General features: G+C 43.7%; 1 protein-coding gene across 8 annotated transcripts in view; it reads right to left on the reverse strand.

Moving 5' to 3' along the window:
* The window catches only part of SCAP (SREBF chaperone), a 64,976-nt gene that overhangs the window by 38,370 nt on the left and 9,407 nt on the right, over nucleotides 1-17,199 (reverse strand). The gene's annotated exons all lie outside the window — the stretch shown is intronic.

Here is a 17,199-nt window from a genome sequence, read left to right on the forward strand (position 1 = left end):
ATGATATCAGTTTTCAAAGCCTTTTAAGTATTATTTTGATTTTTCCCAAGCATACCGTCCAGGGGCCAGTGCAGAACTACTTGAGCAGTAATCTACTCCACAGTTTGGTCCTCAAAGCCTTTGGTATGCTGTTTAGGGTCAGATGCACGTATGTTAGTTCTGAGGAACAGCCCAAGAGTTCATATGCAACTTTATGAGTTCAATTTGTTGAGCTCCTTCCTCTACACAATCTTGCTAACACTTTCCAGATCCCAAGGGCCCCTTTCCTGGTCTTCTGGCTAAAAGTCAGGGGTTTAATTTCCCTAACCTGCTGAGTACCTCCCACAACTGTGACTACCTCCAAGGAAAAGCAATGAGAGAAAGGAAAGAACAAAATCAAGGATTCCCTCCATGCTCCTGGGACCACAGTCCCTTTAAATAGAAGACTTCCTCTCCTATCCATTTGCCAATGTCACTGCTGTCTCCACCACTACACAATTACGTGGAGGGCCAGAGCAAGAGAAAAGGAGAAAAGACAAAGCAAACAACACATGAGATTTCTTCCTCCATCCCCATTCCTGACCCATGAGGATCCCCTTTCCTGCTCCTCAAACTAGAAAGATGGCTTCTGTTAGACCTCTTTCTGTGCACATCCAGCACACATTTCCAGGTTTGGGGCTGACTTTAAGTCCAGGCTGGAAAATATTGTATGGAGGAAAAAAAATTATGGGAAACTCACTACCAGTTCACTGGTATTTGGAGTTCTGGTTTCCTTCTCCAATTCGCATGCTAACATTTATCTTTCTGGGGTTACTCCACTGATCCATGCATTCTGTCCAGGGATTTCAGTTGCTCTCTGTCAGACATAAAGGGTGGAGTATGTTTACTCCATCTTTATCACATCAGAACTCTTAAATTTTTTTAATGTGATAATCTTCCTACATTTCAGGATTCTTTGCCTTCAAAGAAACTTTTTTTTCTTTTTTTGAGATGGAGTCTTGCTCTGTCACCCAGGCTGGAGTGCAGTGGTGTGATCTCGGCTCACCGCAACCTCCGCCTCCTGGGCTCAAGCAATTCTTGTGCCTCAGCCTCCCAAGTAGCTGGAGTTACAGGCGTGCGCCACCCCACCCAGCTAATTTTTATATTTTTGGTAGAAACGGGGTTTCACCATGTTGGCCAGGCTGGTCTCCAACTCCTGACCTCAGTCAATCTGCCTGCCTCAGCCTCCCAAAGTGCTGGGATTACAGGTGTGAGCCACTGCTCCTGGCCCTAAGGAAACTTTTCACACTATGCCTACTGGCATTTTTCTGTCAATCACATCATTTCATTGTGAGAAGCATGTAGTAAAGTTTTCTACAAAAAGCACACATTACTTTTACAATTTGAAAAAATAAAAATTATATACAAAAAGTGCACAAAAGGAGAATAGAGGGAAACGTTAGTAGTGGTTGCTTGTCTTTGTGTAATGTGATTATATGCAGGGTTTTTTTTTTTTTCTTTTCCTTGAGACAGAGTCTCACTCTGTCACCCAGGCTGGAATGCAGTGGCAGGATCACAGCTCACTGCAGCCTCAATCTCCCAGGCTCAGGTGATCCTCCCACTTTAGCCTGCCTATAGGCACGTACCACCATGAGAGATAATTTTTGGTAATTTTAGTAGAGACAGGGTTTTGCCACGTTGCCCAGGCTGGTCTCAAACTCCTAGGCTCAAGCAATCCTCCTGCCTCAATTTCCCAAACTGATTATAGGTGTGAGCCACCACACCCAGCAGAGAAATTTTTAAACTTAAATCTCAGTATCTTTACATTTTTCACTATAAGCATTTATTTATTTTTCTTTTTTTAGAGATGGGGTCTCACTCTGTCACCCAGGCTGGGGTACAGTGGCACTATCATGTCTTACTGTAGCCTTGAATTCCTGGACGCAGTCCTCCCAGCTCAGCTTCCCGTGTAGCTAGGATTACAGGCATGTGCCACCATGGCCAGCTAATTTAAAAAAAAAAAAAAATGTTGTGGGGAGACAGGGTCTCAATATGTTGCCCAGGTTGGTCTTGAACTCCTGGTTTCAAGCAATCCTCCTGCCTCAGCCTCCCAAAGTGTTGGGATTACAGACATGAGCCACCGTGCAAGCCTATTTTAAATAAACTTTTGAAGTTTAGTATATCACAGAAAAGCATACAAATTATAAGCACACAGCTCCATGAATTACCACCAAGTAAACAAAGCCATGTAACCTAAACACTATTCCATCAAGAAACAGAACATTACCCCAAAGGTCCCCTTTATGAGCCCCAATGCTGACTATTTTTCAACTATAAAAGTAAAAATATACATGTTTATATTCAAATATTCAAACAGTCCTGGAATGCCTTTTTTTTTTTTTTTTTTTGAGACAGGGTCTCACTCTGTCACCCAGGCTGGAGTGCAGTGGCACGATCATGGCTCACTGCAGCCTCCACCTCCCAGGCTCAATCAATTCTCCCACTTCAGCCTCCCAAGTAGCTAGGACTATAGGCGTGCACCACCACACCCAACGAAATGTTTGTATTTTTAATAGAGATGGGGTTTTACCATGTTGCCCAGGCTGGTCTTAAACTCTTAGACTCCAGCAATCCTCCTGCCTCAGCCTCCCAAAGAGTTGGGATTACAGGCTGAGCCACCCACCATGCCTGGCCCTCATAGACCCCTTCCTATCCCTTTACAATTCACTTTATCTCAGAGGTCAGAGTCAGATTCTACTAATGCTGTGAGCTGGATACCCTTCTGCACTTAGAACAAAGCCCAAATGCCTCCCCCTAGCTCTCAGGGCTCTGCACAACCCACCCCGGTCCTCCGCAACTTCACCTCGTGTCACCTCTCCCTGTTCTGGTTTCTTCCAATGCCTTATGTGTGCCAACCTCATTCCCATCTCAGGGGCCTGGCACATACTGTTCCATCCTCTATTCCCTCTTCTCTTTATAGGCTGGTTCCTTTTCATTCTTCAAGTCTCAGCTGAAATATCACTTCTACAAAAAGACCTCCCTTGACCATATATTTTCCAGTAGTTCTCTTTATTGTTCCTTACAGAGCCTATTTCTTCTTTTTCAGTGCATTTAAAACTCTGTAATTGTACAAATGACTTATTCCCTGGTTTACTATCTGTCCTCTGTCAAGACTATAAATAAACTCCCTGTCTGTTCTTCAGGGTCTTTAATAGTACTTGGCATGTTAAATTTTTATTAAATGCACCTATAATCCCGGCTACTCAGGAGACTGAGGTGGGACAATCCCTTGAGCCCAGGAGTTTGATGCCAGCCTGGGCAACACAGTGAGACCCTGTCTCTGAAAACAAACAACTTGTTGAATAAGTGATGAACAAACCAACCAACCCAACCAGGATCAGATATTATTAGGACAGTGCTCAGTACATATCTTCTCAACTTCTAACTGTGATACAAAGCACCTCAGGCATTCTGGAAGAAAGAGAGCTAATAATCCCCTCTCTCTGAATGAAATCATAAACAAGGAACACTTCATCCATCCTGTTCTTCACAAATGTCCCAATCTAAATCCCTGTTAGAAATGCAAATTATTGGGCCTATCCCAGACCTGGTGAATCAGAAAATCTGGCGGTGAGGCCCAGAAATCTCTATTTAACACACACTCCAGCTGACAGTGATATGCTCAAATTTGAGAAACACTGCCCTACCAAACCTGGAGCCCAAGAGTTGCCTAAGTCAACTCTATGGTGCCCACATCTTGAACATATGTCTAAACTGGACGAGCAGGGCAGGCATCGTAGCTAACTAATGTCTGTAATCCCAGCAGTTTGGGACACTGAGGCAGGAAGATTGCTTGAGGCCAGGAAAGTTCAAGACCAGCCTGGGCAACATACAGAGATCCTGTCTCTACAAAAAAAAAAAAATTTAAATTAGCCAATTGTGGTGGCTGATGACTGTAGTCCTGGCTACTTGGAAGCCTGAGTGGGAAGGACTGCTTGAGCCCAGGAGGTCAAGGCTACAGTAAGCTGTGATTCCGCCACTGCACTCTAGCCTGGGCAGAAGAGCAAGGCCTATCTCAAAAAATAAAAAATAAAAAATGAACTGGACTAGTGGTAGATATCCAAAACCACCAGCCTGAAAAATTCTAATAGTCTCCTACCTGATTTTGCTACCTCCATTTGTACTTCACTTCTGGTTTGTCTTCCCACATGGTCAGCATGGACAGCTTCCTAAAATAAAGACCTGCTTATGGCCAGGCACAGTGGCTCACACCTGTAATCCCCGGCACTTTGGGAGGCTGAGATGGGAGGATTGCTTGAGCCCAGAAGTTCGAGACCAGTCTGGGCAACATAGTGAGACCCCATCTCTTTAAAAAAAAATTTTAATGGAAAAAAAAAAGACCTGCTTATGTCACCCCTTGCACAAAAGTTCTGAATGGCTCTCCAGTGCCTGCATATCTGAGGCCATACTTCTTTGCTTATTATACAGGTACACTCAAAATATACTGAAACCTCTTTCCAGCTTTATTCTCTTGTCAAATAAAAATAACTGGTATTTATAAACCATGTGTCAGCCTCTGGCCTAAGACTTTTGCCTACATTATCTCCTGAATCCTTGTAACAACCCTTAAACTAATAACTACTTTTACTATTTCAGTTCCACAAAGGAAGAATCTGAAGTCCAGAGGTGTAATACGCCCCCATGTTACCCATCTAGAAGGCCCTCATGAATATCACAGTAATGTTGGGATGTTGGCATTCTTCCCCAAAATAACCTACATTCCCACTTTCCACACCTTTGCAGTCAAGGCTCTCTCTTTACTGAATGCCCTTTTCCTATCTTCCCACTCTAATTTCCCACCTCTAATTTTCTCCATTCAGCCTTCAGGCACTAGATAAAATGCCATTTCCTCCATAAGCCTTCTCTAAACATCATCCTATTCATTTTGTACCAGAAACATGTAAGTACTAATGTTAAAACAATGTTATGTTCAACATATTAACAGAGATCATCTCTGCCAATGCTGAAGACATCTGATAAAATTCAACCCTCATCCTTTTAAAATAAGAATAGACAGGCCGGGTGCGGTGGCTCATGCCTGTAATCCCAGCACTTTGGGTGGCCGAGGCGGGCGGATCACAAGTTCAGGAGATTGAGACCATCCTGGCTAACACAGTGAAACCCTGTCTCTATTAAAAATACAAAAAATTAGCCGGGCGAGGTGGCGGGCACCTGTAGTCCCAGCTACTCGGGAGGCTGAGGCAGGAGAATGGCGTGAACCCCGGGGGACGGAGCCTGCAGTGAGCAGAGATCACGCCACTGCACTCCCGTCTGGGCGAAAGAGTGAGACTCCGTCACACAAAAAAAAGAATAGACAGATGCTTAGTAGATATGTGTACGTTGATTTACATACATACATAAATACATACATATTAGGCCAGGCATGGTGGCTCACACCTGTAATCCTAGCACTTTGGGAGACCAAGGCTGGTGGATCGTTTGAGGTCAGGAGTTCGAGACCAGCCTGGCCAACAAGGTGAAACCCCCGTCTCCACTAAAAAATACAAAAATTAGCCAGGCATGGTGGCGGGCACCTGTAATCCCAACTATTTGGGTGGCTGAGGCAGGAGAATCGCTTGAACGCAGGAGAATCGCTTGAACCCAGGAGGCAGAAGTTACAGTGAGCCAAGATTGTGCCACTGCACTCCAGCCCAGATGACACAGTGAGACTCTGTCTCAAAAAATAATAATAAAAAAAAATAAATACACATATATATATAAAAAATAAATACAGACTTCAACTAAATGTTTACATCTTTCTCAATCTCAAAGCTAAAATCAAGCCCAATGGGAACACACTAAAAGTGTTCTCACTAACGTCAGGGGCCATACAGGCTATGCATTTAACCATCATTATTTATTACTATTGTGGAACTACTAGTTATCACAATTAGTCAAGACAAAGAAAACATAGGTATACAACTGGAAAGGAAAAAGTTAAATTATCATTATTTGCAAATGATATTATGTACAAAATCCAAATATATATACAAAAAAATTACATATGTATATATATAAAATCAACTGAAAACCTTTTACAGTTGATAAAAGAATCACCATAAGGTAGTGAAAACTAATATATATCAATGCCTTCACATACATCAACAACAAGCAGGCAGAAGTAAAATAATGATAATATTGATTATAATAATGATTCATTAACACTAAAATAAATAACAAAACCAAAAACTTGAAAATAAACTTAAAAAGAAATGTACGAAATCTCTGAAACTCCCAGCAGGACACGGTGGCTCACGCCTGTAATCTCAGCAACTTGGGAGGCCGAGGTGGGCAGATCACCTGAAGTCAGGAGTTAAAGACCAGCCTAGCCAACATGGTGAAACCTCGTCTCTACTAAAAATACAAAAATTAGCTGGGCATTGTGGCACGTTCCTGTAATCCTAGCTACTCAGGAAACTGAGGCAGGAGAATCACTTGAACCTGGGAGGTGGAGGTTGCAGTGAGCCGGGATTGCACCACTGCACTCCAGCCTGGACAGAGCAAGACTCCATCTCAAAAAAAAAAAAAAAAAAAAAGAAACCAAAAGAAATCTCTGAAACTCCGAAAGACAGAAAAGATGACTTCAACAAAAAGAAAAACATGCCACATTCTTAATGAGGAAAAGTCAATATAACGTAACCAAAGTGTCACTCTTCCTACATTCATCTAGAAATGTAACAGTCCCAATAAAAACAGGACTTCTTTAACTAAACAAACTTAAAGTTTATACAGAAAAACAAATATAACCAAGAAAGTTCTGGAAAATAAAGATGATGAAAGGGAACTAACTTCACCAAATAACAAAACATGCTAGAGTAATTAAAACAGTGTGGTCCTAACACATAAATACACAGATTAATGTAACAGAACAGAATGTCCAGGAATAGACCAAAATGTACACATATGGCAAAGTATATTATATACAGTAAATGATAAACAAGTAGGAGAAAGATTAATTGTGCAACAAAAGGTATTGCAACAAATGGGTAGCCACGGAAAAAAATTAAGCTGGATCTAACACTTCACGTCAAAATAAATTCCAAAAAGCACAGTGGCTCAGGCCTACAATCCCAGCACTTTGGGAAGTCAAGGCAGACAGATCACTTGAACCCAGGAGTTCAAGACCAGCCTGGGCAACATGGCAAAACCCTTCTCTACCAAAAGTACAAAAATTAGCTGGGCATGGTGATGCACACCTGTAGTCCCAGCTATTCAGGAGGCTGAAGCTGGTGGATTACCTGAGCCTGGCAAGGTCCAGGCTGTAGTGAGCCATGATCACGCTACTGTGCTCCAGTATGGGCAACAGAATAAGACCCTGCCTCAACATAAAAATAAAAAATAAAAATAAATTCCAAATAGAGAAAAGATTTAAAGGTAAAATATGAAATATAAAAATTACTTTAGGCCAGGTGCAGTGGCTCAAGCCTGTAATCCCAGCACTTTGGGAGGCCGAGACAGGTGGATCACCTGAGGTCAGGAGTTTGAGACCAGCCTGACCAATATGGCAAAACCCTGTCTCTACTAAAAATACAAAAATTAGCCAGTGTGGTGGTACACGCCTGTAGTCTCAGCTACTCAGGAGGCTGAGACAGGAGAATTGCTTGAACCTGGGAGGCGGAGGTTGCAGTGAGCCGAGATCATCCGAGATCGTGTGAGATCGTGCCACTGTACTCTAGTCTGGGCAACAAAGCGAGACTCCGTCTCAAAAAAAAAGATAAATAAGATCTGGAAAAATACAACTGCAATTCATATCGCTGACAAGGTGCTAAGTTCCCGCGTATATAAGCAATTTTGACAAAATCAATTTAAAAATACCAAAGCCCAGCTAGGCACAATGGCTCACACCTATAATCCCAGCACTTTGGGAGGCTGAGGCGGGTGGATCACCTGAGGTCAGGAGTTCAGACCAGCCTGGCCAACATGGTGAAACCCTGTCTCTACTAAAAATACAAAAATTAATGATAAACTACCATAAAGAAACATTCAGAGAAAAAAGCAAGGGAGCAGTGTCCTACTTTCATGTAAGAGAACAGAAGTCTCTGCTTATTTGTCTATAAATGCACAAAACACCTGGGAATGGACACATGAGAAGTGGCAGCACCAGCAGCCTCTGGGGAGAGGATCTGGTAGCCAGGTGCAGGATGGAAGGGAAACTTTCCCATGTAGTTTACCTTTCCAATTTTGTGTCATGTAAATGTATTTCTACATTGAAAAGCTGAAATTAAAAAATAATGAGCAAAGTTTCCTGTGGAAGCAGCAGCCCTCTTCTCTGAGCTTCTCTAACTGTGAACTTCCACCTTGCTCATTCTGACTCTCTCAGCCTCCTGGATTGACTGCGTTCCCCTTCAGGAGAAGGGAATAACTGAATCACCTTGTGTTCCCTAGAGCACCCAGCACCTCACCTGGTGCCGAGCAGAAAGTCACTATAGGTCTGCTCACTGAGCTAAACTAGTCCACTGGTGCAAACAATTCATCCCTTTGGGATAATGTTTTTCTGAAAGTTGTCAAGCGGACCAATGCTAAGGGCAGAAAATTGCTTCTCTGGGCCGGGCACGGTGGCTCACGTCTATAATCCCAGCACTTTGGGAGGCTGAGGTGGGTGGGTCACGAGGTCAGGAGATCGAGACCATCCTGGCTAACATAGTGAAACCCCATCTCTACTAAAAATACAAAAAATTAGCTGGGCCTGGTGGCGGGTGCCTGTAGTCCCAGCTACTCAGGAGGCTGAGGCAGGAGAATGGCATGAACCCGGGAGGCGGAGCTTGCAGTGAGCTGAGATGGCGCCACTGCACTCCAGCCTGGGCAATGGAGCGAGACTCCGTCTCAAAATAAATAAATAAAAAGAAAATTGCTTCTCTAAGCTTCAAAATTAGCCAGTAACCTGGGAGAATTTTCAGCAGATCAAGTTAATAGTATTGAAAAAAGGTTGGGCACGGTGGCTCACGCCTGTAATCCCAGCACTTTGGGAGGCTGAGGTGGGCAGATCACCTGAGGTCTGGAGTTCGAGACCAGCCTGGGCAACATGGTGAAACCCCGTCTCTACTAAAAATACAAAAATCAGCAGGGCGTGGCCAGGCGCAGTGGCTCATGCCTATAATCCCAGCACTTTGGGAGGCCAAGGCGGGTGGATCACGAGGTCAGGAGTTCAAGACCAGCTGGCCAACACGGTGAAACCCCGTCTCTACTCAAAGTACAAAAATTAGCTGGGCGTGGTGGCATGTGTCTGTAATTCCAGCTACTCAGGAGGCTGAGGCAGGAGAATCGCTTGAACCCTGGAGGCAGAGGTTGCAGTGAGCTGAGATTGCACCACTGCACTCCAGCCTGGGCAACAGGGGCAAAACTCTGTCTCAAAAAAATAATAATAATTAAATAGTATTGAAAAAATAAAGGAATTTCAGTTAATGAACGAAAGCTGATTTCAGAGAATTTAAAGCCTAAAAACACACATATTCAAGAAGATGAGTACTGGCACATTTTAGAGTAACTGTTGGGATGGCACAGCAACACCCAAATTGAAGGAAGACCAAATTATATTAGTTGGTTGTAATGGTTGTCACAAATAACCACGTGCATAATGTCAACCCTCTTTACAATAGAACACCAACAAACCTATTAAAGATTTTCTTCCACAATGCCAGTTACCTACATTCTTACTCCCTCTTGACCTGGTCAGGAATGACTAACAAAGGGACTGAACTGCTGCTGCTAAGAATCAGTTTTATTTTTATTTATTTCTTTATTTGAGACAGAGTTTTGCTCTTGTTGCCCAGGCTGACGTGCAACGGCATGATCTCGGCTCACTGCAACCTCAGCCTCCTGGGTTCAAGCGATTCTCTTGCCTCAGCCTCGCAAGTAGCTGGGATTACAGGCATGCGCCACCATGCCTGGCTAATTTTTTATTTTCAGTAGAGATGGGGTTTCACCATGTTGGTCAGGCTGGTTTCAAACTCCAGACCTCAGGTGATCTGCCCGCCTTGGCCTCCCAAAGTACTGGGATTACAGGTGTGAGCCACCGTACCCAGCCAAGAATCTGTTTTAAAGCTAGAAACAACTTGAGAGCCCATGGGGGCAGCCTTGTCATTTCACACAATGTCTTGGCCCATGGACAGAGTGTCCTCAGCCTCCACTCCAGCAGGTACTTGTAGGAGCACAGCCAGGACCAGCCTCCTGCCACCAGCTACACATGAGCATATCAGGCCACACAGGCTAAACACCCTTTGCCTGATTTCCTGCAAGAAGTGTGCTTTGCTGGAGGGCATCAAAGCTCTTGACAGTTTTATACAATCAAATCCCAAAATGGGAGATGTGACGAGTCTCGTTGCATTACTACTTCAATATTAGGGGAACCCACCCCCAATATTTCAACATAGGTTCTTTCTATTTTCCGTAAGTGTCGGCCGGCTGAGAAATAAAGAGAAACAGTACAAAGAGAGGAATTTTACAGCTGGGCCTCCAGGGGTGACATCACATATGAGGAGGACCGTGATACCCACCTGAGCTGCAAAACCAGCAAGTTTTATTAAGGATTTCTAAAGGGGAGGGGGTGCAAGAACAGGGAGTAGGTCACAAGATCACATGCTTCAAAGGGCAAAAAGGAGAACAAAGATCACATGCTTCTGAGGAAACAGGACAAAGGCAAATTCAGAACTACTGATAAGGGTCTATGTTCAGCTGTGCATGTATTGTCTTGATAAACATCTTAAACAACAGAAAATAGGGTTCAAGAGCAGAGAACCGGTCTGACCTCAAATTTACCAGGGCAGGGTTTCCCAATCCTAGTAAGCCTGAGGGTACTGCAGGAGACCAGGGCGTATTTCAGTCCTTATCTCAACCGCATAAGACAGACACTCCCAGAGCGGCCATTTATAGACCTCCCACCAGGAATGCATTCCTTTCCCAGGGTCTTAATTATTAATATTCCTTGCTAGGAAAAGAATTTAGCGATATCTTCCCTACTTGCATGTCCATTTATAGGCTCTCTGCAAGAAGAAAAATATGGCTCTATTCTGCCAGACCCCACAGGCAGTCAGACCTTATGGTTGTCTTCCCTTGTTCCCTAAAATAGCTGTTATTCTGTTTTCAAGATGCACTGATTTCATATTGTTCAAACACACGTTTTACAATCAATTTGTACAGCTAACACAATAGTGGTCCTGAGGTGACGTACATCCTCAGCTTACGAAGATAACAGGATTAAGAGATTAAAGTAAGACAAGCATAAGAAATTATAAAGTATTAATTTTGGGAACTGATAAATGTCCATATTAAAAGGAAATATTCACAATTTATGTTCAGAGATTGAAGTAAAGACAGGTGTAAGAAATTATAAAAGTATTAATTTTGGGAACTGATATATGTCCATATTAAAATGAAATCTTCACCATTTATGTTCCTCTGCCGCGGCTCCAGCCAGTCCCTCCGTTCGGGGTCCCTGACTTCCCACAACACTTCAAGAACTGTTTTTTGGTTTTTTGATGTTGTTGTCTTTTGGAGACGGAGTCTCACTCTGTCCCCCAGGCTGAAGTGCAGTGGCACAATCTCGGCTCACTGCAACCTCTGCCCCCGCCCCCAGGTTCAAGCGATTCTCCTGCCTCAGCCTCCCAAGTAGCTGGGATTACAGGTGCCTGCCACTGTGCCCAGCTGATTTTCGTATTTTTAGTAGATATGGGGTTTCACCATCCTGGCCAGGCTGGTCTTGAACTCCTGACCTCGTGATCCGCCCGCCTCGACCTCCCAAAGTGCTGGGATTACAGGCGTGAGCCACTGCGCCCAGCAAGAACTCTTAATATAAACTTTGCATGGAAGAGGGTTCCAAACACAGTGCAAAGAGGGGAGGAGTTTGTGAGGGGAAATGTGGCAAAGAAGAAAGCCAAGAGATGAGGCTCACCTGGGCCCCTTTTCCTTGGGGTGAGGGTCCAGGAGCCCCTAGAGCTCTCTCCAGCACACCAGACTTCACCGGCCCCTTCCACCACCTTATCTCCCAGGAGAGCCTCCCCTCTGTACCCCCTTCATGCCCACCAGCTTCTAAGAACCTTTCATCCTGCTCACCGCTGGCCCTAAGACTCCCTCCACACTCTTCAAGGCAAAGGGTGGTACTCTGGGCTCACAAACCTAAGTGCTATGGGTTCTTGTCAAGTCACAATGTGTGAAGCCTCACAGATAAACAAATCACATCTACATGGTGCTCATTCCCAAATATTTGGTCAAAGTCTAAAAAACAAAGATTTTGTTTCTGTCTCAAATTGTAAGGCCTGCTGTAAGTTTTAATTGCTTGTTTTTCATATCTATAATCTGGTACTAAGTAAAACTTTCCAGCTAACAGGACAACTGTGGACTGTGATATGCACTGGGACCACACAATTCTTCCAAATGTTCACAGTCACTTCTCAGACTGGAACTTGCTTGCCTTCCAGACATTTATAGAGACAAAGGAACAGAAAGCTACCAGATTTCAGAGCTAGGAGAGATGGGATCCTCCAGCACAATATCCTATTGGTAAGGAAGAAACTGAGGCTTAGGGAAGATTCATGCCAGATGACCCTGGTCATGTAGCAAATGACAACAATCAACACTCTGGTTCCAACTCCCAGCCCGGGGAACATTTCCATGACAGAGTTGATTCCCCAGCACCTCCCAACAAAATAATGTGTTTTAACCTATGTAAGAGCAGTCTAGGCCGGGCACGGTGGCTCACTCTTATAATCCTAGGACTCTCGGAGGCTGAGGCAAACAGATCACTTCAGGTCAGGAGTTTGAGACCAGCGTGAGCAACACGGTGAAACCCTATCTCTACTAAAAATACAAAAATTAGCCGAGCATGGTGACAGGCACCTATAATCCCAGCTACTTGGGAGGCTGAGACAGGAGAATCACTTAAACCCAGGAGGCAGAGGTTGCAGTGAGCTGAGATCACACTGCTGTACTCCAGGCTGGGCGACAGAGTGAGACTCCATCTCAAAAAAAAGCAATCTAGCATTCAGATTTAAATGTTTACTATAATCAGTGACAAAGTATTCTACTTCGTTTTGTGGTAAAAAAAAATTATTAACATAAACATCATTTTAACCCCTTTTAAGTGTACAGTTCAGTGGCATTAAGTACATTCATATTGTTGTGCAGCCATCACCACCATCCATCTTTTTTATCTTCCTAAACTGTAACCTTTTGTCTTAGCTAGGAGATCAACTTTTTCTTTTAACTAGTTTACTATATAACTTGTCAAAGGTTTTTCTGTAAAACAGTCATCTGACAGCCTCTGCCCCATCGGCTATACAACCTCTGCCCCATCGGCTATCTGTGTAGTAAAGGCACACGCAGTGAAGCCTCCATTCTTTCAATCTAAGGACCTGCCTGCTTGAAGACAGACTGTAAAACACCTTCATGGATGAGTTATGACTTACGATCAAACACCATCAGAGGCAGCCACTGAAAGGGCTGACCATAAAGACACTATGCTGAAATGAGAAACGCCTACAACCATCCCGGCTAACACGGTGAAACCCCGTCTCTACTAAAAATACAAAAAATTAGCCGGGCGTGGTGGCACATGCCTGTAATCCCAGCTACTCAGGAGGCTGAGGCAGGAGAATCGCTTGAACCTGAGAGGCGGAGGTTGCAGTGAGCCAAGATCGCGCCATTGCACCCCAGACTGGGCAATAAGAGCGAAACTCCGTCTCAAAAAAAAAAAAAAAAAGAAAGAAAGAAAGGAAAACACCTACTTATTTCCTAGTTGTGAGTGACATCATGTCCCGACTGATGTCCTAGAAGGTTGTGCTTCTCAGCCTCCCTTCCTGCTTCCCCATAGGCTTTGTTCCTGGCCAGCTTTCCTCATCTACCCTTTCTCCCCAGGGCTTCTCAGCCTGACTCCTGGCTCCAATTTTCATCTGTTTGCTGATGTCTCTTACATACACACCTCTCAAGCCTCTCCCCTAAGCTCCTTATTTACACTATTTCCACTTGGTATCTCCACTCAAATGCCTAATAAGCACTTCAAATCTAACAAGACCAAAAACAGAATTCTTGATTTCCCCACAGTAGCTGTTCTTTCCCAGCCATCTCAGTTAATTATACCACTAGCTACCCTGTTTATTCCTCCTGCCGAAAGTTTAGGAAACATCCTACAACAAGCCCACATCTGAAACAGCTGGTTACAACAGTTTTACCTCCAAGTCAGATCCCCAACCTGACCAACAATCATCATCTCCCTGGCTACTCTCCCATCACTGACCATGGGGACAGCAGGAATGCCTCTATTCATTCCTGCCTCATTCCATCCTCGATAAATCTTTCTAAAGCACAAAACACTAATGTCACTACCCTGCTCAAAACACTCCAGTGGGCCGGGGTGCGGTGGCTCATGCCTGTAATCCCAGCACTTTGGGAGGCAGAGGCAGGCAGATCACTTGAGGTCAGGAGTTTGAGACCAGCCTGGCCAACATGGTGAAACCCTGTGTCTACTAAAAATACAAAAATTAGCTGGGTGTGGTAGTGCCTGTAATCCCAGCTACACGGGAAACTGAGGCACGAGAATAACTTGAACCCAGGAGGCAGAGGTTGCAGTGAGCTGAGAATGCATGACTGCACTCGAGCCTGGCAGCCTAAGTGACAAAGTGAGACTGTCCCTAAAAAAAAAATTAAAATTAAAAATTAAAAGAAAACAGGGGCTTAGCCTTGTTCACTGCTGAATCCCCAGAACTTTAACAGTGTCTGACACCTAGGAAGAATTCAATAAGCATCTGTTGACTTGTAAGTTTTTTGGTTTTTTGTTTTATTTTTGAGATAGGGTCTTGCTCTGTCACCCAGGCTGGATACAGTTGTACAATCGTGGCTCACTGCGGTCTCAACCTCCCAAGTGATCCTCCCATCTCAGCCTCTCACACTGCTGGGACTACAGGCATGAGCCACCACATCTGGCTAATTTATTTTATTTTATTTTTTAATATTTATTTATTTGAGACAGAGTCTCGCTCTGTCACCCAGGCTGGAGTACAGTGGCATGATCTCAGCTCACTGCAACCTCCGCCTCCCAGGTTCAAGCAATTCTCCTGCCTTAGCCTCCTGAGTAGCTGGGATTACAGGCGCTTCCCACTAAGCCCGGCTAATTTTTCTATTTTTAGTAGAGACGGGGTTTCACCATGTTAGTCAGGCTGGTCTCGAACTCCTGATCTCAGGTGATCTGCCCGCCTCGGCCTCTCAAAGTGCTGGGATTACAGGCGTGAGCCACTGCACCAGGCTTTTTTTATTTTTTGTAGAGATGAGGGTCTCACTATGTTGCCCAGGCTGGGACTGATTTGTGTTTTTTTTTTTAAAGTAGATATTAAACATACATCTCAGATGACAAGTGGAATTTATTCCCAAAGTGCAAGGATGGTTTAACAAAAATCAATTAAGGTAATATGCCACATTACTAGAATGAAGGAGAAAAACAATGATCATCCCAACTGATGCAGAAAAAGCATTTAACAAAATTCAAGATAACTTTTTGATTAAAAAACACTCAATGAAATAGGAATAGAAGGCAATATCCTCAACATAATAAAGGGGTATATATGAAAATCTCACAGCTTACACCACACTTGATGGTGAAAGACTAAAAGCTTTTCCCCTAAAATCAGGAACAAGACAAGGATGCCACTTCTATTTAATCCAGTACTGAAAAGTTTTAGCCAGAGAAATTAAGCAAGAACCTTCTCACTGCCTCATTTACCCTTTCTCTCCAGGCATCTCAACTGGACGGGAAGTAGTAAAATTATTTCTGTTCCTAGATGACATGATCTTACATGTAGAAAACCCTAAAGATTACACACACACACAGCTAATAAATGAATTCAACAAAGTTGTAGGATGCAAAATGAACATGCAAAAATCAGTTGCATTTCTATTGTTCACTGACAGTAAACAATCTAAAAACAAAATTAGGAAAACATTCCATTTATAATAGCATCAAAAAGAATAAAATACTTAGGAATAAATTTAAGCAAGGGAGACAAAAGACATAAACTGAAACATTGCTCAAACAAATTAAAGACGTAAAATAAAGGGAAAGAAATCCCACTTTCCCACTTTCATGGATTGGAAGATGATATTCTTTTTTTTTTTTTTTCTTTTTTTTAGACAGAGTCTTGCTCTGTCACCCAGGCTGGAGTGCAGTGGCACAATCTCGGTTCACTGCAATCTCCGCCTCCCAGGTTCAAGCGATTCTCCTGTATCAGCCTCCTGAGTAACTGGGATTACAGGTGTATGCCACCACACCTGGCTAATTTTTATATTGTTAGTAGAGACAGGGTTTCACCATGTTGGCCAGGCTGGGTGGACAATATTCTTTAAATGACAACGTTATCCAAAGCTATCTACAAATGCAATCCATATCAAAATGCAATGCAATCCCTATCAAAATTCTAACAGCTGGCCAGGCACGGTGGCCCATGCCTGTAAACCCAGCACTTTGGGAGGTCAAGTGGGGAGGACTGCTTGAGCCCTGGAGTCCTCAAGACCAGCCTGGGCAACACAGTGAGACTCCATCTCTACAAAAAATTTTTTAATTAGCCAGGCACAGTAGTACATTCCTGTAGTCCCACCTACTTAGCAGGCTGAGGTGGGAGGATCACTTGAGCCTGGGAGCTCAAGGCTGTAGTGAGCAGTGACTGCGCCAATGCATTCCAGCCTAGGTGACAGAGCAAGACTCCGTCTCAAAAAAAAAAAAAAAAGAATATTGTCTTCCAATCCATGAACGTGGGATTTCTTTCCATTTACTTGTAAAAAAAAACAACAAAAAAAAGCTGGGTGCAGTGGCCCACGCCTGTAATCCCACCACTTTGGGAGGCCAAGGCAGGTGGGTCATGAGGTCAAGAGATCGAGACCATCTTGGCCAACATGGTGAAACCCCGTCTCTACTAAAAATACAAAAATTAGCTGGGTGTGGTGGCAGGTGCCTGTAATATCAACTACTCAGGAGGCTGAGGCAGGAGAATCGCTTGAACCCAGGAGGTGGAGTTTGCAGTGAGCCAAGATCGCGTCACTGCACTCCAGCCTGACAACAGTGAGACTGTCTTAAAAAACAAAAAAAAACAAAAAGAAAGAAATTCTCCCCATTACTTTGTCCAAAGAAAAAAGTGGGAACCCTGAATAGCCAAAACAAACTTGAAAAACAAGAACTAAGTTGGAGGACTCACACTTCCTGAT

Source organism: Pan paniscus, chromosome 2 (genome assembly GCF_029289425.2).
Source record: "Pan paniscus chromosome 2, NHGRI_mPanPan1-v2.0_pri, whole genome shotgun sequence".
NCBI classification, from domain to species: domain Eukaryota; kingdom Metazoa; phylum Chordata; class Mammalia; order Primates; family Hominidae; genus Pan; species Pan paniscus.